The 24,486-nt window shown below is 45.2% G+C and overlaps 1 protein-coding gene across 6 annotated transcripts in view; it reads right to left on the reverse strand.

Moving 5' to 3' along the window:
* The window catches only part of LOC108373527 (polycomb protein PHO-like), a 189,550-nt gene that overhangs the window by 130,011 nt on the left and 35,053 nt on the right, over nucleotides 1-24,486 (reverse strand). Inside the window, exon 1 of one of the 6 annotated variants that reach the window (XM_017629457.1) lies at nucleotides 1,192-1,203. The exons of the other annotated variants lie outside the window; for them this stretch is intronic. The gene's annotated coding sequence lies outside the window, so the exon portion shown is untranslated. Of the gene's footprint in view, nucleotides 1-1,191; nucleotides 1,204-24,486 lie in introns of those variants that run through there. 6 annotated transcript variants of the gene reach the window in all.

The following is a 24,486-nucleotide window of genomic DNA, read 5'->3' on the forward strand; positions in this document are numbered from 1 at the left end:
CGAGTGTATTTCTGCCATGAAAAATAGCTTCTCATAAAAATACAATCGCCGTTCGGAGTCGGTGTAAAACTGTAGGTCCCTCTCCGTTGTGTGACAACATCAAGGCGCACGCCACCAATGNCTTGTGCACAAGGGTATTATAACTTTGTTCACATAACGGTTGTTTGTAACAGGCAAAACGAATCGAGATAGATATAGACAAATGTATACATAAATGATCAGAATGAAAAATGAAATCGATTAAGCGGTGACTGTCTGAGCACACGATAACTCGAGTAACGATATCTTAACGAAACTTGTTATGTGTACCTACCTCGCATTTAACAGTTATTTTCAGAAATACGAAAACTGCGATATTTTAGTAACTACTTAAGCCTATTCATTAAGAATTGATATTTACAATGATTTTTAGAAGAAAAATAAGAATATTATACATTTTTGGAAAATAGACGTTGCCACGCCCACTTAGGATTACATGTGTATATCCCGGTAACCGCTCCACCAATTTCCACCAAACTTGGCAAAGTTGTTGGCCTTGGTACAACATACCAAATGGCTGAAAATTTTTAAAATCGGACAATAACCACGCCACATCCCATATAACGGTAATTTAGGGATATACGAAATCTTCAATAAATCGGTAAATACCGATTTTAATTTATTCAACATGGATGTTTGCAATAACTCTTTAGCACAAAATACGTTTATGATGAAATTTTGGAAAATGGGCGTGGCACCCCTCCTACTTATGACCACATATGTGTATCTCGGTAACCGTTCGAGCAATTTGTACCAAACTCGGAACGACTATTGTGCTTGCCACATAAAAGCAAAACGCTGAAAACTATTGAAATCGGACAAAATCGACGCCCACCTTTTATATAACGGTAAATTTCACAGGTGGCCGCTGTGGTGTACTGGTAAGCAGAGCGCACTTCCTCTCCGCAAGGCCTGGGTTCAAGCCCTGGTCAAAGCAACATCGCAAACAAAAATTAGAAAAAAGTTTTTTTCTTAACAGCGGTCGCCCCTCGGCAGGCAATGGAAAACCACCGAGTGTATTTCTGCCATGAAAAATAGCTTCTCATAAAAATACAATCGCCGTTCGGAGTCGGTGTAAAACTGTAGGTCCCTCTCCGTTGTGTGACAACATCAAGGCGCACGCCACCAATGGAAGGAGAAGCTCGGCCAAACATTAACATATGTGTAAGCGCCAATCTATTAACTAATTTAAATTTCAGAAATGCTTGAAACTTCGATATTTCGAAATTTAAGGACGCTTATACACAAAATTGATACTAAGAACTATCCCGTGAAAAGCAGTAACATTATTATGAAATTTTGGAAAATGGGCGTGATAACACCCACATTATATACGTTTATCGAAGATGTTTGAAATAGGGATAAAACCACCCCTGCTTACCATGTAGGGGTAGTTTTCGGAAAGGTGAAAATACTATATTTAATAATTGCGCCGGGTATCTAATTTTCGGTTCCGCCTGAACTTAGACTTTTTTGCATGTTAATTTTCGAAATACTATATGCAGAAATTAGGTGTCCTATAGGTGTTCTTCAACACCAACCAAAACTAATTTAGGGGCTCCATTGGTTTCCGATAATTCCGCAAAAATGTGTTGGTCAGCTAGGTTAGCGTTAACCTAGCTCAGAGCTTCCCAAAATGGGTTCCCTGTTATCGCTAATGAGGTTCTGTCGACCGGTACGAGGCGGTATATCCTCGCTCATGGCTGTGCTTCCGTGGTTGTATTGGACTCGGACTGCACAAGACACGATTCGACGAACGCTCAGGACGACACGAACTTGTTGACAGGTGGACCATTACGCACGGGACCTCAATCTTCGCGTTAAAGAAACGCGACGACAAATCCAGAAACGTCTGTTCCCCAGTGGGCGGCTCCCTGGTCTTCGTCTGACCCACATTGGGCGGCAAGACAAATTTTTCACCTGGCAGTAGGTATAAAATGCAAAACATCAGCGAAAGTGAAAGTGGCGAGTCGAGCTCCCAGGATTTCCCCATACACTCACTGCTGTACTCGTCGGATGAGGAGGATCACAACTGGGCGGACTCCCTTCCGCTGCGTCAGCTCAGTTTAGGATCGGACGATTCTGGGAGACCGGCTGCAACCGAAGGAGCTAAAGTGACTCAGGGCCATGCCAGGCACGATATCGAAAAGGACAAGGAGCGTAGGAGGAAGATGGGGTACAAAAGCTCTCGTCCATTGCTCGCGAGACTGCGAGAGCGCGACCCCGCCACGCTGACGCCGAGAGACAAGGCTCTTCAGAAGAAGCATGCCTACATTGTACGGAAGTATGAGCGGCTTCGTTAGGAGAAAGCCTTGAATGCTTCCGGAAATGGGCGGTAGCTGTCTGCCGATGAAGAAAGCTGCTCCCTCGTCCGCTGGTGGAACTAACGAGCCGTCGCAGTCACTGACACCTAAGGTGCCGAAGACTACGTGGCCGGTGTTCCTACGGATGGACGGGGAGAAGGCCTCGACATCGGCGCCTGCTATTGCCTCCAGTGGCCCTTGCCACTGGTTTCCCGCAATCCGAAGAGACAAATGTCCGACGACAAAAAGACACAGCCCGAGCAGAAGCCGCGAAGAAAACCTCATGAACCTTATGCTCGGCGCCGCAGCTCCAGGTTGCGATCATAGACCGGAATCCCCCGGAAGGAAAGATTCCGACAGACAAATGGTGCCTCCTGGAAGAAAAGATTATGAGGGCACTACTTGGCGAAATCCAGCATGCCAAAAACAACAAAATTAGTATGTTTGATGGAGCCAAGTGGCAGAAGGGAGTCAAAGTTGTTGGATGACATGACAGTGGCCATGTTGGAGCAGAGGGGACCTTATCCTCGCATCTTTATACATGCCATACGATTGACGGGGGATCGGGTCAATATCCTTCAGGAAACTCACCGCCTGGGCGGAGCAATGAGGGATAAGTATGGTGGCTGGCTGTGACGCCAGCGCTCACCACACGGCGTGGAACCGCTCGAACATCAACAATGGAGGTGAGTCACTCTTTAGTTACTTGTTATCCACAAAACTTACTATCTGTAACAAGGGTAATCACCCCACTTTCTACAATAGAATACGGGAGGAGGTTATAGATATAACTCTTGTAACTAACTCGAACAATGTTAGGGTTGACGGCTGGCACGTCTCGACAAAATCCTCTTTTTCTGATCACTGTCGCATCGTATTCTCCATTAACCTAAGCAAACCGACACATAAACCTTATCGAAATCCTCATAGGACAAATTGGAACAAATTCAGCCTGTTGGTGTCTGGAACGCGTCCCCCGTACACGGTGGAGCCAATTTCAGCGGACCAACTGGAGGGAGCGGTCCTCTGTCTAACGAAGCCTCTCAACGAATGTTACATAGCAACCTGTCCCGAGAGCAAACCTTCTAAGCAACACGCAATGTGGTGGACGGCCGAACTAAGGCGGCTCAGGATAGCAGCTAGGAAAGCTTTCAATAAAGCGAAGTTCACTAAGAACGCGGAGGACTGGGACGAATATTGCCGCAACTTCAACACGTTCAAAAAAGAGATAAAGAAAGCAAAGGTTTCGTGGTGCAAATTTTACGAGGATCTCGAAACGACTTTTGAAGCCGCGCGACTAAGAAGGTGCCTCTCGAAAAACCCGGCTCCCCCCGTTTTCCTGGAAAAGCCAGGAGGAGGGCACACCGAAAGCAGCCTTGAAGCACCGGAACACTTAAGGACGGCCACTTCCCTGACTGCGGTGACGCAGGAGCTCCTGTGAAAGAAGACCCTAGTACCCACAGGCAAGGCAGTTCAGTGGACGAAATCACCTACAAATCTCCGGGTCCGGATGGAATTTTTCCAGCCATGCTACAACGAGCAAGCGCCACGGTAACCCCCTGGCTATCGACAATCTATATGGCGAGTCTCCTCCTAAGCTATACCCCAAAGCCATGGAGGGAGGTAAGAGTGGTCTTCATTCCCAAAGCAGGAAAAGCGGGCCACAGCACTGCAAAAAATTTGACACCCATCAAGCTCTCCTCATTTCTTCTCAAAATAATGGAGGCTTCTGAGTCTGCAGATCACGCAACGCCTTACTCCTGGGAACTTCAGCGAGGCTCAGCATGCCTACCGTAAAGGTAGGTCGGTTGAAACAGCCCTGCATGAGGTTGTTGGGAGTATAGAGCAAGCACTGAACCACAAGGAATATGCGCTGGCAGCCCTCTTGGACGTGGAAGGCGCCTTTAACAATGTTAATTTGGCATTCATACACTGCTCCATGGTGGCCGTAGGACTGGACCCAGTGATCACTCTCTGGCATTCCCAAGACAGCCGGTTCTACGTACCGGAATGACTCGGGTTTTACCCGACCAAGGGCTGTTGTTTCGGCGACCTAACCCCGCTTAGATCGGCGATACCCCTCAATCATTGTTCGTCCATGGAGCAACTCCTTGCAGCCAGATTGCTCCGCATCCTTCTTCTCCGGGCGGGCGTAGAGCCCAACCCCGGACTAGAAACGTATTTCTGCTGTGTTTGCCAGAATCGACTCCATCCAAACTCCACTTCGGTTAGGTGCAACTCATGCAACGGATGGAGTCACCTAAGAACCTGCTCTGGTCTTAGGTCTCACCGGGAGTGNGCCCCACCAGGATTATGGGTAGCTGCAGCAGCTCGCCAGACCTAACAATTGCTAGCGCTGATTTGATCAATAGCATCTCATGGCGACCGATGCTAACACTAGCATCAGACCATCTACCCATAGTCATCTCGAACAATAAGCGCACCGACTTTGCTCCCGCGGACCACCGAACCTACTTTAACAAAGCTGATTGGGACGGCTTCGCGGAAGTCACCGAGAGCAGCTTCGCCGCCCTTCCCACACCCACAAACATACACACTGGCGAACGCCAGTTCCGCAGGGTAGTCACTGCCGCAGCGGCTCGCTTCATCCCGTCCGGACGCATCGCGGAAGTCCGCCCAAATTTCCCGGCCGAAGCAGCTGTACTAGCAAACGAGCGTGACCACCTACGCCAGGTCGACCCCGGGGACCCCCGTCTGAGGGACCTTAATTTGGAGATTCGGCAACTGGTAAATCAGCTTACCTTACGGAGGTCCTCAACCTGTCCATGGCCACTCTCATCACTCCTGACGTGTGGAAATCAGGGAGAGTGGTCCCACTGCTGAAACCGGGGAAGCCCGCAAACAAAGGAGACTCTTATCGCCCGATAACGCTCCTTTCCCCGGTCGCGAAGACGCTTGAGGCCCTACTACTCCCATACTTCACTTGCCACCTGATTATATTCATTTGCCTAAAATTCAGGGTTCGTATTTGCACACACATGCTCTGCTCACACACACGCCAGAAACACATTCAACTTGCACTCACTGCTCATACACATGTGTGTGCATAAGTGTAAAACAAACTCTACTCACAGAAAAGTGTGTGCTGTTTGTTATTAAGCACATGCACATGTGTGTGAGCCGATTTTTGTACAAATTTCAGCCCATGCACATGCACATAATATATTCTTAAAAGAATTTGTTTATTAAACGTTATTTTTTGAAAGACAATTCAATAAAAAGTGAGATGTTGTTTGTTTTTTATATGACAGAAAACATATTAAAAAATTATTTTAAGATTTGAGTTAGAATTCGAAGTGTATAAGTTTCTCTACGCATAGCACACACATGTGCGTGTGCTTTACATTAATAAAAAGAAAGTACACACATGTGCCCGTGCTTTTTACCAAACGGCACACACATGTGATGTGAGCAAGTTTTTAATTTTTTATATGCACAGCACACGTGTGTGAGCGTAAAATGTTAGGATGTGCTGCACATGTGTGTGCAAATACGAACCCTGCTAAAATTTCACTTGTTTAACTGTTATTTCTGTACGCCTAATCAGCAGGGTTCGTATTTGCACACACATGCGCAGCACATCCTAACATTTTACGCTCACACACGTGTGCTGTGCATATAAAAAATTAAAAACTTGCTCACATCACATGTGTGTGCCGTTTGGTAAAAAGCACGGGCACATGTGTGTACTTTCTTTTTATTAATGTAAAGCACACGCACATGTGTGTGCTATGCGTAGAGAAACTTATACACTTCGAATTCTAACTCAAATCTTAAAATAATTTTTTAATATGTTTTCTGTCATATAAAAAACAAACAACATCTCACTTTTTATTGAATTGTCTTTCAAAAAATAACGTTTAATAAACAAATTCTTTTAAAAATATATTATGTGCATGTGCATGGGCTGAAATTTGTACAAAAATCGGCTCACACACATGTGCATGTGCTTAATAACAAACAGCACACACTTTTCTGTGAGCAGAGTTTGTTTTCCACTTATACACACACATGTGTATGAGCAGTGAGTACAAGTTGAATGTGTTTCTGGCGTGTGTGTGAGCAGAGCATGTGTGTGCAAATACGAACCCTGCTAATCAGTCCACCAGGCACAATCAAGAGTGTAAGTTGTGTTTAATGTATGTTTGTAATAATTTAAAGTTAATAATAAGTTATCGTGTTTGCATATTTACAGTCCTGAAGATGACTTCAGATTGAGGTCGAAATATCGACAATTAAAAGTATCAATAGAACGAAGTTTTTGCGTTTTATTTAATTGGTGGGCCTCGAGCTTATTAAAAATGATTCTTAACTTTTTTTTATTAATAAAATATAGGGGGCAAAATTCGTCAAGTGTACCAGGAAAAACATTTCATGGCATTTTTGTTCTAACTCCACCTCGTTGTTGCTATGTTTACTGGTAGATAACAAATGTGTAAGAGTCACAGGTTTTCTTAAAATTCTTATCTCATACCACACTTATGGTAGAGAACAAAAAATGCTGACCTATTAGAACTTTTTCCGTGGTTTTCGGGGGAAACTATAATTTTTTGCTCAAATTTAAATTTTTTTTTTCATTTTCAATAAAAAATGTTGTGTCATTTTTTAAACAGTGTACCATTTCTGTTTTTTCGCAATGGCTTATTTCGATAGCTCATTTTCTAAGCTTTACGACGATATATAATTTGTATTGGGCGTTTTTTCATCATAGAACGCACTCGGGGTCCGCCTTGCATTTTTGTCGGCAATAACAAAAGTTTACAGAAATTAAAAAATTGTCCGACCAGCGACATTTTTATATGCATTCTTATGTAACATTTCTCGCTGAATCCGAATACGAAATTAAAATGTAAGAGAGTAGAACAGTTTTTGAGATATAGCCGAATTTCTGGTTTTTGAGGTCTGAAAAACGTGAACTCACTTAATTACAATTTTTTTAGATATAGTTAGCCAGCCGCGATATTTTGGTATACATTTTTATGAAGAATTTTCCGCTGATTCCGAATACGAAATCGGAATTCAAAAAAGTAAAACAGTTTGTGAAATAACCAAATTTCAGGTTTTTGGGATCTGAAAAAAGTGCATTCACTTATTGCAATTTTCTTTGGATGTAGTTGGCAAATCTTAAATTTCTTCGCACCTACATCCAAAGAAAATTGCAATTAACAGAGTGCTTTTTTTCAGATCCCAAAAACGTGAAATTTGGCTAAATCTCACACTCATACTTTTTAATTGGTTGATATAATTCCGTATATTTGTGTAAATCTAGAAGTAAAATACCAATTACGTACATAGATACATACCATTGGTACATACATTCATCTGCTACGCGCCATTTAATAAGCGAATATTTTTTATGAAGCGAGGAAATATTAGTTTAACAACAATTAATTGGGAAAGAAACCCAATTACTTTAATATCAACTATATACAGCAACTATTTAACACCTAAATATGCCGTCTGCAGAACTCTGATATCTTATCGGGAGCCGAAGATATAGCAATGGTCTGCTAGCTTAAGCCTTAACTTAGCAGATCACACGTATCTTTTACACGTAATGAGCAACTAAATCAGGAATAGTGTAACTAATTAGCAACTAAATATGCCGTTTGCAGAACTCTGATATCTTATCGGGAGCCGAAGATATAGCAATGGTCTGCTAGCTTAAGCCTTAACTTAGCAGATCACACGTATCTTTTACACGTAATGAGCAACTAAATCAGGAATAGTGTAACTAATTAGCAACTAAATATGCCGTTTGCAGAACTCTGATATCTTATCGGGAGCCGAAGATATAGCAATGGTCTGCTAGCTTAAGCCTTAACTTAGCAGATCACACGTATCTTTTACACGTAATGAGCAACTAAATGGGGAATAGTGTAGCCATTTAGCAACTAAATACCCAATAGGTTAGAATTGTGCGTCGTGACCGTGGTCTGCTAGCTTAATAAAGGGTGAACACACCAAAACTGCGACACTTTGGGAAGCTTATAACTTACCCAAAACGAATTCAATATTTTGAAATTCAAATACCATAAGTTGACCATTGAACATAGAAGAAATTTCATTTGAATTTGATTCCTAGTTGAGTTAAAAATGGCAACCGAGCTAGAAACGAGACAAACCATTTTGCACGAGTTTATAAATGATCCGGCCTTAAGTACACGTAAAATTGCTAAAAAATTAAAGAGTGCACTATTCGACAGTTTGCAGGGTTTTAATCGGTACAAATAAGGCCTGACAGTTACGAGAAAACCAGGGAGCGGGGGTTAGCATGGTCAAAGTGATAAAAACAGTGCTCGGAAGGTCCTCAGTGCGTTTTCGCGAGATCCGAAGATTTTGTCGCGTTATGTTGCAAAATCCGTACGGAGATCGCAGTTTTTCGTACAAAAAGTAAAGCGGAAAGCTTCATTGAGATGTTCTACAGCTCAAACAGCGCCAGACCGAGGCGCAAAGTAGAATGTTACAGCGAAATCCCGCATTCGGAAGTTGTATGAATTCTAAATTAAAAAATACAACTGCATTGTTATGGACTGCGAAACCTACTGCAATAAAAATTCAAAATATATTGCAGGCCAAGATTTTTATACTGCTGAAAGTCGTCAAGATGCCCCTGAAAGTTGTAAGCTGAAAATGAAGTCCAAATTTCCAAAAACCACATGGTTTGGCAAGCTATTTGTTCCTGCGGCCGTAAGAGCAGCCCTTTTTTCCCATCCGGGACAATGAATGATCAAGTTTATCGGGATGAGTGCCTCAAAAGGCGTCTTCTGTCATTTATCAACAGATAAGGAGTAGGACATCGTTCTAGGCGGACATGGCAACCTGCCACTATGCCAAGGACACATTGCCGTAGTATAATGCAAATAACATCAATTTTGTACCTCCCGACTGCAATCCACCCAATAGCCCAGAGCCACGTCCTATTGGGAAATATTGGTCAATTGTCAAAGGAATCTTGAAGAAAACAGGTGAAAGAGTGAAAATTATTGAAGAGTGCAAAACAAAGTAGTTGTGCGCATCGCGTAATGTCGATGATGCAGTCGTGCAGAACATGATGGCGCGTGTGCGATGAAAATACCGATCACTTGCATATAGAGCAAATAATAACTAATATTTTAACATTTTAATAACATCTAGTCTTCCAAATTATATAATACAAAAAAAAATAATTTCTAAGCCTTCTAGTTTGTTTCTGGTAGTAATTTCTAAGTGTCGCAGTTTTGGTGTGTTCACCCTTTATGCGTCTGAAAATCTCTCTGATAGAATAGTTAAGGCCGCAGAAATTGCAACACCAAATCCTTCTAGTCAACATCGCAGTTCTTACTGGCCCAGCCTGCACACCCCAAACATTCTTAACTTAATAAATAAAAAGCGCAAATGAAGAAGGGACTGGCAAAGAATTCGCTCTCGTAAGCCTGAACAGGAGCTGAATGCGTGTACAAAGGAATCACTTATTTTGTTGCAGGCGGAAAAAGAAAGTACGCAGTTGATCCTTCAGTCCTTGTCAGCTTCGAAACAGACTGACTACTCCCTTTGGCGAACACTGAGGCATGCGAAGAGGCCCGTTCCCACGACAGTCGGGTCTACGTGCCCGGAACGACCCAGATAGATATATATCTGGCCAAGGACTGCCACCACTCCAGCAACACTCCCCAAAATCTCTTTGGGGAATTTGTATGCTGTTACAACAACAACAACAAGAGGCCCGTTCTTCGGGAAGCGCCATTACGTACTTAGAACGGAAGCTGGGCGAGGAATGATGAGGATAAAGCAAACGCTTTTTCCTGTCATCTTTCACAAGACTTTAGACCCAAGGAAGGCGCTCATCCTTCAAATATTTCAATACTCCCCAGTAGCCTTACCACAAACCCGCTTCCGTTTAAAACGAAATATTTAATTAACATCATTGTTCATGGCATTCAGAAGAATAAAGCGCCTGGATAGGATTACAGGTGAAATGATAAAGCAGCTTCCACTGACTGCCGTACGTTTTTTGTTATATATTTTTAATAACATGCTTAAGTTGGGGCATTTCCCCCAACACTAGTGTGAGTGCGGCTCGGAAACTTGTCCTTTCCGACCGAACATAGCCTACTGGATTGTAATTACTTAAATATAGAAAAGCGAAGCCAGTGCGGCTCAGGACAGCCTGCACAGCACGAGCTGCTCATTCCAACAGCTGCAACAATTGCAATAAATATATATGTAAAAAAAATAAAATAAAAAATTGCTAAGCATTCTAAATTGGGCAGTCAGCCGACAGGCGTACGGACGGTCTTCACTCCTTTGAGGTGTCTTGGGTCCGCTTGCACTGCCGGAAGTACGGAAGTAGTGCTGGCTAGTGGTAGTCGGGCGGAGAGAAGAAAACTCTCGGGGAGGGGAGACTGATATTAGAGGACAGTCGGGATGATGGGTCTGACATTGGTCTCACATCATTGCTCGGATCGCCTTCTGAGCTGCCTCTATTTCCCATTAATTACCCCAACTCCAAGGTGGAACAGCATATGCCGAGGGATGCATGACCAGAGGGGTGCCTGGTTCCTAGTATGCGGCCTCTAAATACTTTTCCCGTTTCCCGGTTACTCGTGGGAACCACATGAAAAACAAAATAAAAAAATAAAAAAAAATAGCCAGATGGAGCTCCAATACCATAACTTCCTGACCAAGCGGGCACGGCTGAGGTCAATCCGGCTAGGTCAGTGGCCAGTAGGCCACTCAGTGGGCTCAGAGGTGTCGTCAGGAGCTCCGGAATTAGTAGCCGGACCTTTGTCGAACTCAGCTGCTGGAAGTCTGGGGACCGAAGTTTCTTCGGACTCAGAGACTGATAGCACTGTTATCCTCGACGACATCAGTGTATGCTCTGCTGCCTCAGGGCTAACCGAAGTCGGCATATTGGTGCAAGGAGTAACTTTAAACCCTACTTCTGTCTTCGTACTCTTCAACTCTCGAGAAAAGAGAGTTTTTAAGCGAGCTCTAGATCGTGGCAAGTCTAGGGAGGAGGCTCTACAAATAGCCAAGAGCATTTCAACTCCCGATGGGAAGCTGAAACGGGTGCGCGCCGAGGAGCAAGCCCCTCATGACCTGTCACAAAGAAGCCTCGACAGGCTCATATGAGGCCAATGAAAGCTGCTAAAGTACGGTGGCGAGTAGTGTCGAACTGGGCTTCATTCCCGTTGACCCCGTCAACAAACCACTTGGAGCAAAGCAACTGGCTCAGCTCCAAGAATCCATAATAGATGTCGTGATTGAGCGATCGGCGACTGATGTAAAGCCGGAGTTTGAGAGATGCGTCCCTCGAGCTGGGTGGCTTCTCGTCACAAAGCGCGACACGGTTACGGCTATACGCCGAACACATCACGACCCAAGAGTGGTCTTGAAATTTCACTCGTCGAGGAAAGTAGTTTCCCTCGGACACATTTCATTCGGGTCTACTTTCCTCCCCACTAGGGTTGCCAGATTTTTCATGCGCGAAATCAGTACGTTAGACTTTTTCAAGCTAAAAAAATCAGTACTTTTCAGTAGATTTTTATTCAAAGCAAAATTATGAATGTAGGATAATACTTTAAAACGCCAGAGTACTTCTTTTTAACAATATTTTGGTATATAAATAAAATATAGTTCATAAAACATAAGTGTTATTCATTTTAACATGAGTGTACACATTATTGTACACAGGAGCCAATAAATTATTTTTTATTTATGACATTTTTGGATAGCAATAATGAGATCATTTCCATTTTCAGTGTTAAAATGGTCAAAGAATTCTATACATTTCATTTTGAAATTACTTTTAATTTAAAACTCACTTTCAAAAAATTTAATTAGAAGCCGGTTTCTCTCTTTGCGCCAGGAAGCAATCTTTATACTCAAGATCCTCTCAGTAGCTTCGTTTGCGTGTGGTATTGAAGAAAACAAAATTACTTATTTGTTACAACTTTGGAAAAATACCTATATTTAAGGACTTCATCTATATTTCCTCTTGGCTTAAATATAAATTTTTTCAACTACGCAAAATTTTTGCAAGACTAATAATTCGCTAAAAAGAGTATCTAACTCTATGTCTTGCATGCAAAACTCTTTTACAATGTTAATAAATAGAGGAAAAAAAAATTTATATTATAGGCAAAAGCCATTCGAATATTCAATCGATCTTTTTGTTGTATTAATATCTTGGGCATATCAAACATTGTCTGAAACATGTCTATTATAATTAAATTATTTTCTTACTTTTTACAGTACAGTTTAAGGAAGTTCCAACGTTATGTAAAAACCTTAAGAAAATCCTAAAATAATTTGTTTGAATTGAAAATTCGGTACAAATCAGTACAAATTTTGAAAAATTAGGGCATTAGCGTACTGATTGAAGTAATGAATAAAATCAGTACAAGAGTTGAAAAATCAGTACTGTACTGATAAAATCAGTACGTTTGGTAACCGTAAACCCAGCTAACCGACGAGAAAGTTCTGGCCACCATCGCAGCCCAGAACCACCTCTCAACGGCGTGCTGGAAGGTTTCACGCAGACAGATACAGGAGAAGTTTCTGCACTTGGTCATCGTAATCGACCACGAGCAGCAACCGAAAGAGGCGGAGGTCACCGAGCCTGCGGAGTACGCTAGGAAAGCTGATGTCCCGGCTGAGCCCGAGCTGGACGTGCGGCCATCTATCAGCGGAGCCGCCGGGCATGCTGGCAGCTGGCACACGGGCATTACAGCAGAGGGAGCAACCGACGTGAAAGCAAGCTCCTGAACCAATTCCGCAGACGGAGACCTGCGCTGGCGTGGCACCTTCGGGACAAGCATCCAAATCACTGCCAAACAGCAGGCAAGCAACTGTGCTACCTGTTGCGTCAACAGGGACTGGATCCGTGGCCACTAGTGTGACTCGACAGCCCACGTTGAATGCCGCCATTGGGTGACAAGAAGACGTGGCATTATCACGGCGGCAGCGTTCTTCCCCCCGAAGTTTTTCGGTTGATTTAAATTTATTTATATTTTTACCGCCAGCGGGGATGGCACAATGTTGATTGAGTGTTGATTGCAGTAATTTTCACACGTTTGGCAATGTTTTAATTTATTTTTATTTGCATCAAATCTACATACGCACGCAAATGACAACAGACGGAAGCCGTCGCGCGCCGCAATTGTGTTTACTCCGACGGATTTTACTGCGCAAACTATACAGCTGTTCACTTACCGCCGACCGCTTTACCGTTGTCTGCTGTAATTCTGGGTAGAGTCTAGTGGTGCTACAGGCTTACGTACATCATACTAAGGGTCATCGGCCACAATTGATAGGTTAGCCAGCGAACGCAAATTTGATCTCTGTCGGCGTACAAATCGCCAGTATATTATTGGTTGTGATGCGAATGCCCACAACACGGTGTGGAGCAGCTCTGATATCAACGAAATGGGTGACTACCATTTAGAATTTCTTTTACAAAATAACATAGACTTTGCGAACAGGGGTTGCATACCTACATTTAATACTGCCGTCAGGGAGGAGGTACTAGATCTCACTCTCTGCAGCAGATCAATTTCCGATTGTGTTTGGAATTGGCAAGTCTCGGAGGCAGCATCGCTCTCGGATCATCAACACATAGTCTTCGAGATCCCAGGGCGATCTGAGCTCCGAGGCTTGACTTTCCAGCCATGGAAAACTGACTGGGCCCTTTTTAAAACCTTAGTGAACTTTAAGGGAGACTCGTTGCTAACCACCATTGACTCAATCGACGAAATGGAGGTCGCAGCGGATCAGAGTTCTGTTGGAATCCTTCCATGACAGCACAGTTACGTCTTCCACCTTGACGAAACGTAAGGTTCCATGGTGGAACGGGGAACTGGATGCTAAGCGCAAAACCGTCAGGAAGCTTTTAAACAGGGCCAAAAGGACACGTCAGTGCGACGAGTATAAGGCCTATCTCCAAGACTATAACAAGATTATTAGGCGCTCGAAGAGGGATTCATGGAGGAGACATTGTAAAACAATAGAAACGTTGCCTGAAGCCTCACGACGGCATACAATTTTATCAAAGGAGTCTTTCAATGGGATAGGCCTCCTAAGGAGGCAAGATGGCACCTTTACAAACGGTAGCAGAGAGACTCTAAATCATCTAATTCAGGTGCATTTCCCCAAGTTCCTTGGTGGAGCATGATCTGATGACCCCAGGTTCCCTAGAGTGAGAAGTGAAAGCAGATCTGGCTCCATCTTTGACAGGGACAAGGTACGGTGGGCGGTAGAGTCTTTCGAACCCTTCAAAGCAGCGGGTGGTGATGGGAACTTCCCATCACTACTGCAAATAAGTATTGAGGATATCATTTATCCCCTGATCCGTATATTTAGGGCTAGTTATTGCTCGGAATACATACCGTATGCTTGGAGGAAGGTGTCCGTGTTATTTATTCCGAAATCGGGCAATAGGCCCCATGACATAGCTAAATCATACAGACCTATTAGCCAAACTTTCACTCTTAAAACTTTAGAGACCCTTAGACCTCCGTATTAGGGAGAGACTTAACACTTTCACGACCTTACACCACACTCAGTTCGCTTATGTCAAAGGGAAATCAACGAAATCGGCCCTACAGTAACTGGTTAGTAGGATCGAAAATGGGCCCCAGCATAAATCCACGGAAGGCTGTTCTGGTACCATTTACAACAAGGTATAAACCAAACTTTGGTTCGGTCACTCTTGGAGGGACAGTACTTGAATACTCCGATGAGGTCAAATATCTGGGAATAATGCTAGACAAGAGACTTAATTAGAATTCCCATCTTCAGAGAACGGTTGCTAAAGCCACACGGGCCATGTGGGCTTGCAGAAGACTTTTTGGTAGGAAATGGGGTTTGAACTCAAGGCTGAATGAGTGGCTCTACCGTATAATCGTCCGTCCGTGATCATTGTGTCTTATGTATCCATAGCATGGTGACAGAAGACAATGCACAAAAAACTTCCATGCTTCGCCTTAACAAACTGCAAAGATTGGCATGCCTATCCGTCACTGGATCTATAAGAACGTGTTCAACTCATTGTTCTAGCAAAGAGAAATGACATCAGGCTACTTTCTGGGTATCTGACCGGTCTCAACAAATTGCGATTCCACTTGCACCGAATAGGTGCGATCACAGAGTCGGAATGTCGGTTCTGCCTCGAGGCTGATGAAACTTCGGAGCAATTCTCTGTCAATGTCCGGCTTTACCCATACAAAGACTGATTTATTTACCAGGGCCCTTTAAGGATTCATTAGGGAAGCCGAAGGTATCTTGGCCACATTGGGCTGGGGACTTCTTTTAAGAGATACAAAAGATCTTTTAGGTCACGGTGTCTCTTGGTCTAGTACACCCAGAAAATTAACTAACTAACTAAGCATAGCCGCGGCTGGAAAACTTATTGTTAATTTCGAAAGAAAGATTCAATAAATAAATACATATTATACCAAAAAAAAAACAAAAAAGACAACAAATTTACAACAAAAAAGCTACAATTAATGGCCTTATAAGATTTTCATTATCTCAATTCTATCGACTAGGTGTATGGTGTCAACTTAGCTACACTTCATACCATATTTTTTGTAAAATGAGAGCTACAAATTTTTTCTTTCCACAACAAAATTACAAGAAAGAAGCTACAATTAATGCCATAGTTCACTTTTCCAATTTCTAAGGGTGTATTGCTAACTTGACAAGACGTTTTATGTAGGTACCTGAAGTTAGAGACCTATTATATATTATAGTGAGCAGTGTCACTAAATATACACAATTTTTCAGCAGGATGACTGAAAGACCATCTACATCAGTCTGGGAGGAATTTTTTATTTTGCTTATGCCTTCCATAATGTCGACATCCGTGAGAGTGAGTGATCCAAAAACAAAAATTTAGAACAAGTTATTAGTGGTTTCAACGAATGTTATTCAAATCTACATCAAGAACACCTTTATCAGTTGTTGTTGCTGTTGTAGCGGCTATAAAAACCCCGCCCAGATCGGCTAATATCTCAGTCATTGTCGTCAAGCTCCACTAACGGAAGCCCTAAGAAGCGTGCAGACTCAACAGTCGGTCCACAGTGACAAAGGCGTTAGGGTTGTCGGGTTTTACGGGCATACGAAGAGTTGTTTCGAGTCACATCTGCGTCTAATCTGCTCAGGTATGAGTTTAACCTGCTGCAGTAGCCAAAGCGAAGTTGGGCTATTTTAGCTCTAGTTTCCCGAGGCAGATGAAGCTCCGTCTCGTCGATGTCCGGTGGTTGTGTGCCTAGAACGGCATTCACAGGTCTGGAGTCTACATAACTCGAGACCGACTCCCTCTGAATTCCGTTCAGGGCCTGTCGATATGCTGACGGGTCCAGAGTCTGCTTAATGAACCTCTGGACTTCGTTCGTCAGTTCGTAGAGATGTGCCTGGGCGAGGGCTCTTCTGCAATCAGTTGTCTATTTGGGTGACCACGTCTGTGGTTCCCAACCAGAAACTGCTTGCAGAGCCTTGTGGTATGCTCCTTAACAGGGAACATTTTCGCCTCGTCGTACAGGTGGTATTCTGGCGCCATCAGAAGGCTTCCAGTCGCTGTCCTAAGAGCAGTGTCTTGTGTCGTTTGTAGCTTCCTCTAATGCGTCCTACTAGTCCCCGCCTGCTTAATTTAAAACAGGCCGGCCTATTGCCTTGTATGTTGCCAGCAACGTTTCTTTGTCTTTGCGCAAGTACTGCCGGCTAGCAACTTAAGGACCTTGTTCTGGCTCTGTACTTTGATTACAATAGCGGTTGCATGCACAGAAAAGGAGAGCAGATTGTCGAATGTTACTCCGAGTATTTTGGAGCTATTCACCGTCGGAATTGGTGTGTCATCGAAGTGAATTCCCAGCGGTAGCCTGACCTCCTTGGTCCAGGTGGTGAACAAGGTCGCAGAGGATTTTGTAGGGGAGAGCGTTAGGCTCCTTGCAGTGAAGAAGCCAGAAAGCTCGGAGAGATACCCGTTTACTTTCGAACACAAGTCATCAGTCTATTCCCAGACGCCATGATCGAGCAATCGTCGCCGTACGAGACAAACGAGCCTACCTCTGGTGGGTGAGGGAGCTTTGAAATGTAAAAGTTAAACAGTAGTGGGGAAAGGACACCACCCTGTGGAAACCCTTGCTTTATTTTTCTGAGTTTGCTCGATTTGTCTCTAAACAATACCGACCAGTGTCGACCACTCAGTTAATTCGCCGATCACCATTTGAGGCTCTGTGGGAGAGAGGAAGCCTCTATATCTTCTAGTAGCGTAGAGTGGATGACGGTGTCAAACGCTTTTGACAGTTCCAACGCTACTAGAATAATTCTCTCACAGGGACGGTTGCCTTTAAGGCCACGGGCTATCTGAGTGTTTATGGCGTTAAGTAGTGTTGTTGTACTGTGCACTTTACGGAAACCATGCTGATGCTTCGCTGGGGTCAGGTGGTTCGTGAAATACGGGAGCAGCAAGCACTCGTCGCTTGGCTTTGTCCGCCGGAGGATGCAGTATGAACTGCCACCCAAAATAGCTCGCGCATCGCTCCGGGTCCGACGAAGCATGGTCGCCGAAAGAAATTTCGACCCTGTCGTCGTGATTCGCCGGATTGGACAGTTACCTCACGGTTGACTTACAGCTTACTCACACCAGAGGTGAAGTTACAAGTCTTCAGATGCTCTTCCCACGTTTCCCGCTTATGTTCGTTCATAAGCTGCCGAATCTCCGCGTTGAGATCCCTGATCGGGATCGGCCTGACGAAGGTTGTCGCACTCATCGGCTAGAACAGGCGCTTCAGCAGGGAAGTATGGACGGGGGTCCGTGATGCATCCTGCCGGTACGAAGCGAGCTGCAGCAGCAGTGACAACCCTGCGGTACTTACGTTCACCAAGGTGGACGTCGGTTGGTATGGGAAGCGCAGCGAAGGTGCTCTCAGTAAAATCCGCGAATCCTTTCCAATCAGCTTTAGAAAAGTTGATATAGCCCCGGTGTTCCGAGGAAGCAAAGTCGGTTGGTTTATCGATCGAGATGACTATGGGTGAGATGGTTTGATACCAAAGTCAGCATAGGTCACCATGATACGCAGTTTATCAGACCAGCGCTAACTATTGTTATGTCTGGCGAGCTGCAGCAACTGCCCATAATCCTGGTGGATGCGTCGTCGTTCATTGTGCAGAATATCGAATCGTCTATCTGCTCAGCCAGGCCTGTTGCCTACGATCGTTTGACAGGCTTGAATGCCAAAGATCGTGGTGCGCATTAAAGTCACCTACTACCATACAGACCGCGGTCGATGTCTGCTTCAATAAGACGATACTGCACGGTGTGGTGCGTGATGACCGCTAAGCCACCACCATTATCTCGCTCGCGATCTCGACGGTTCACGTTGCATCTGGCACAATTCAACAATGTTGAATTCCTGTGCCACGTCTTCTCCGGGACCGCAGCTATCAATATACCATGCCTTCCCATATAGACGGTTATCTCTTCGACGGTTCACGTTGCATCCGGCACAATTCAACAATGTTGAATTCCTGTGCCACGTCTTCTCCGGGACCGCAGCTATCAATATACCATGCCTTCCCATATAGACGGTTATCTCTTCGACGGTTCACGTTGCATCCGGCACAATTCAACAATGTTGAATTCCTGTGCCACGTCTTCTCCGGGACCGCAGCTATCAATATACCATGCCTTCCCATATAGACGGTTATCTCTTCGATTTTCCTCAGAAGTCCGTTACAATTAAATTGAAGGAGCTTCATATGGTTCGGGAGATTTGTTGTTATGCGGGGTGTGAGGGATGTGTGTGACCTGAGCAGTTTGCCGAACCGTGGTGGTAGTGGGTGACATCACAATTGGGGTTTGAGGGTCCTGCGTGGTGCGCAGACCTGAATATGCCCTAAAGTGGCACCAGCCAAGACAAGTGTTGCACTTGACTGATGTTGGTTGGTTGGTTGCAGTGCTTCCTAGTCGCTGCCCAGGATACAATTAGCGCATTATTGCGCCATTTTGATGCACTTCTCGCGGGGGATAAATATCTTGTCTGTGCACTTCCTATGTTGCTAGGTCGAACCATTTCGACTCTCTAATGAATCTGCCGATTTCGCTAATGGTAGCTCCTGATAGGTCGGTTAGTTCAGCTATTAGATGTTTCCCTAACGTCTTGTGTCTAATGTCCGAAAGGCCTGGACATTCACACAGGAAATGCTGGACACTTTCTTCGCTATCTTCTAGTTGACAGCTGCGGCAAATCATATTATGGGGTAGACCTATTTTTGCCACATGTTTGCCTATGGGCCAGTGGCCTGTGATGGTTGCTAAAATTCTAAATACCTCTGGCCTTGATCTGCTAAGCAGGTCCAAGGTTTTCGCCCTGTTATAGTCAGGCCATAGTTTTCTCGCTATCCTACAAGTCTGTATATCTGACCACCTGCGTCTAGCCAGTTCAAGGAAATGCGTAGTAATCTCTCTTTGGATGACTGATGTTACGTTACGGAATATCTTGGTCTGACATACCGTGCAGATTGTAGGAGGAACCAGGATGTCGTGGTTGTGGTGTGGTCTATTGTGTTGTTGTGTTGTGGTGCTGTGGTGTCTGTGTTGAGCTGCTCAGGTGGACTGGGGTTGGCCGTGAAGGCTGCTCTGTTTGAGCAGCAGGCGGCCACAAATGATGTGGTCCACTGCCGATGGGTCCGTAGTCCAGAGCAGACTCTGAGGTGACTCCACCCGTCGCAAGCATTGCACTTGACTGAGGTGGAGTTGTGGTGTAGTCGCGTCTAGGATACAGAACCGGGGTAGGTTTCTGGCCCTGGGTTTGATTCGATGGCAGCCCTGAGCAGAAGAATACGTAGCAGATGTAGCAGATGTAGCCCTATGGACGAATAACTTCTGAGATACTTCGCCGACCTAAACGGGGTTAGATCGCCCAAACAACAGCCCTTGCAGACTTTAGTATCAGACCATCTGCCCATAGTCATCTCGATCGATAAACCCACCGACTTTGCTTCTGCGGAACACCGGACCTATGTATATCAACTTTTCTACNGATACTTCGCCGACCTAAACGGGGTTAGATCGCCCAAACAACAGCCCTTGCAGACTTTAGTATCAGACCATCTGCCCATAGTCATCTCGATCGATAAACCCACCGACTTTGCTTCTGCGGAACACCGGACCTATGTATATCAACTTTTCTACAGCTGATTGGAAAAGCTTCGCGGAATTTACTGAGAGCACCTTCGCTGCGCTCCCCACACCAACCAACGTCCACCTTGGTGAACATAAATTCCGCTGGGTTGTCACCAGTGTTGCCGCGAATCATTTGTAGTGGTAGCCATATTCCTATAAAAAGAGGGCTAAAAAAAGTCGTTGTGGCTAAAAATGGTAGCTAAAATTTTTGACTAACATATACATATATAAGTATACACGCAAACATTTTCAGTAAGTAATGGTATAGAAAAACAATGAACACTGGAAAAAAAGTTAATATTTTATCCAACCAAAAACCTTCTTAGTTTAAAAATTCATCTCTTACATAAATTTAAAAAAAATTAGATCAAATTAAGCGCATACAACTTGTTCATGCCAAGTATGAATAAATTCTCCAAAGGGCTAAAAAAAGGGATGGGGGCAATTTTAAATTTATGTGGCCGAAAAAAGTATGTGGTAGCTAAATCTAGCCACCAAAGGGCTAAAACGGCAACACTGGTTGTCACTGCTGCTGAACCTCGCTTCGTACCAGCAGAATGCATTACGGACCCCCGTCCAAACTTCCCCGCTGAAGCGGCTGTTGTAGCCGATGAACGTGACATTCGTCGCCGATCCCGGAAATCCCCGTATCAGGGATCTAAACGCGGAGATTCGGCAGCTTGTGAACGTACATAAGCGGAAAAATTTGGAAGAGCATCTAAAGAATTGTAACTTCGCCTCTGGTGAGAGTAAGCTTTGGTCAACCGTGAGGTCACTGTCCAATCCGACGAAGCACGATGACAGGGTCGAAATTTCATTCGCGACTATGCTTCGTCGGAACCGGAGCGATGCGCGAGCTATTTTGGCCGGCAATTCATACTGAATCCTCCGGTGGACAAAGCCAAGCGTCGAGTGACCAGAAGGCTGCACAAACTGCCTACAACCTGTGCCCCTCTTGCTTTTACTAGCGGTGAAGTTCGGGTGGCCACCGGGAAGGCGAATGCCTCCAAAGCCGTGGGGCCCGACGGAATATGAATGTTGGGTCCTGCGGAAGTAGCCTACCTAACGGGGGTCCTAAATCTGCCAATGGCCACTGTCATCATCCCAGATATCAGGAGGATGGGGAGAGTGGTCCCAATCCTGAAAACGGGGAAACCAGCCAACAATGGAGTCTTATCGTCCGATAACACTCCTTTCCCCGGTAGCGAAGACACTAGATGCCTTGATACTCCCGAATTTCACGAACCACCTGACCCCAGCGAAGCATCAACATTGTTTCTGTAAAGTGCACAGTACAGCAACAGCACTTAACGCCATAAACACGCAGATAACACGTGGCCTAAATCGCAACCGTCGCTGTGAGACAACTATTCTAGTAGCGTTAAACCTGTCAAAGGCGTTTGACACCGTCAGCCACTACACGCTGCTAGAAGAAAAGGCTCAAACGGTGGTCGGCGAAGTGGTCGACACTCGTCAGTAATGTTTAGAGACAAATCGAGGAAACCTAGAAAAATAAAACAGGGGGTTCCACAGGGTGGTGTCCTTTCCCCATTACTGTTTAACTAAACCAGANCGCGGAGATTCGGCAGCTTGTGAACGTACATAAGCGGAAAAATTTGGAAGAGCATCTAAAGAATTGTAACTTCGCCTCTGGTGAGAGTAAGCTTTGGTCAACCGTGAGGTCACTGTCCAATCCGACGAAGCACGATGACAGGGTCGAAATTTCATTCGCGACTATGCTTCGTCGGAACCGGAGCGATGCGCGAGCTATTTTGGCCGGCAATTCATACTGAATCCTCCGGTGGACAAAGCCAAGCGTCGAGTGACCAGAAGGCTGCACAAACTGCCTACAACCTGTGCCCCTCTTGCTTTTACTAGCGGTGAAGTTCGGGTGGCCACCGGGAAGGCGAATGCCTCCAAAGCCGTGGGGCCCGACGGAATATGAATGTTGGGTCCTGCGGAAGTAGCCTACCTAACGGGGGTCCTAAATCTGCCAATGGCCACTGTCATCATCCCAGATATCAGGAGGATGGGGAGAGTGGTCCCAATCCTGAAAACGGGGAAACCAGCCAACAATGGAGTCTTATCGTCCGATAACACTCCTTTCCCCGGTAGCGAAGACACTAGATGCCTTGATACTCCCGAATTTCACGAACCACCTGACCCCAGCGAAGCATCAACATTGTTTCTGTAAAGTGCACAGTACAGCAACAGCACTTAACGCCATAAACACGCAGATAACACGTGGCCTAAATCGCAACCGTCGCTGTGAGACAACTATTCTAGTAGCGTTAAACCTGTCAAAGGCGTTTGACACCGTCAGCCACTACACGCTGCTAGAAGAAAAGGCTCAAACGGTGGTCGGCGAAGTGGTCGACACTCGTCAGTAATGTTTAGAGACAAATCGAGGAAACCTAGAAAAATAAAACAGGGGGTTCCACAGGGTGGTGTCCTTTCCCCATTACTGTTTAACTAAACCAGAGGAGTCTCGATTGTCTCCTATGCTGACGATTGTTCGATAATGGCGTCTGGGAATGGAATTGATGACTTGTGTTCGAAAGTAAACGGGTATCTTCCCGAGCTTTCTCGCTTCTTCACTGCTAGAAGAAAAAAAGCATAAACAGACGGCAGCGTTGATCCGGATCAACTCGGGAATTAACTGCAGTTGATCCGGATTAAGTCCGAGTTAATCCGGATCTTCTATTAAAACGTATCTTCTAAAAATTGATCTAGGTTTAAGACGCGATTTTGAATTCCCTCTCATATTAGCGGATATTTCAACACTAATCATAGGCGCTAACTTTTTACAGAAATTTGGTATATTAGTTGATATTAAGAATAGAGAAATTACTGATTCAGCAACAAATTTGAAGGTTTCTGGATCATTCCCACGACAGCTGGTTCTACGTACCGGAATGACTCGGGTTTTACCCGACCAAGGGCTGTTGTTTCGGCGATCTAACCCCGTTTAGGTCGGCAAAGTATCTCAGAAGTTGTTCGTCCATAGGGCTACATTCGCTACGTTTTCTCCTACTCAGGGCAGGCATCAAGTCAAACCCAGGGCCAGAAACCTACACCTGCTGTGTATGCCAGAGACGACTACACCACAACTCCACCTCTGTCAAGTGCAATGCTTGCGAGGGGTGGTGTCAACTCAGAGTCTGCTCAGGACTACGGACACATCGGCAGTGGACCACGTCGTATGTGGCCCCCTGCTGCTCAAACAGAGCAGCCTCCACGGCAAACCTCAGTCCACCAGAGCAGCCTCACACAGTCACCACAGCACAACAACATAATGACACCACAGACCATACCACAGCCACGACAGACCATAGAACACACACAGCCGCACTACCACCCACACGCCGGCGCCAACAACTCCTGGTTCCTCCTACAATCTGCACGGTATGTCAGACCAGGATATTCCGTAATGTGACTGATGTGCAACACCTACCTTGGCTGGCGCCACTTTAGGGCATGCTCAGGTCTGCGTACCACGCGAGACTGGACGAGGAACTTCGAGGGCCCGTGTTGCGCTGCTCGGTCGCAGACCCCAACTGCGACGCCTCCCGCCACCACCACAGGGCGGCAACCATCACAGCAGCGCACACAGCCAACGGCAGTAAGAACACACACATCCCTCACACCCCACATCACAACACGTCTCACGAGCCACACGAAGCTCTTTCAATTTAGCTGTAACGGGCTATAGAGCAAGATTGAGGAGATAACCGTCTTTATGTGTCGGCATGGTATATGGATAGCTGCGGTCCAAGAGACGAAGTTGCACAGCAATTCAACATTGTTGAATTGTGCCGGGTACAACGTGTGCCGTCGAGATCGCGAGCGAGATAATGGTGGTGGCTTAGCGTTCATCACACACCACACCGTGCAGTATCGTCTTATCGAAGCAGACATCGACCGCAGGGATACCACCCTAGAATGTCAGGGCAT

This window comes from Rhagoletis zephyria, unplaced genomic scaffold, assembly GCF_001687245.7.
Source record: "Rhagoletis zephyria isolate East Lansing unplaced genomic scaffold, Rhagoletis_zephyria_1.1 Rzeph_scaffold_00082, whole genome shotgun sequence".
In the NCBI taxonomy this organism is placed as follows: domain Eukaryota; kingdom Metazoa; phylum Arthropoda; class Insecta; order Diptera; family Tephritidae; genus Rhagoletis; species Rhagoletis zephyria.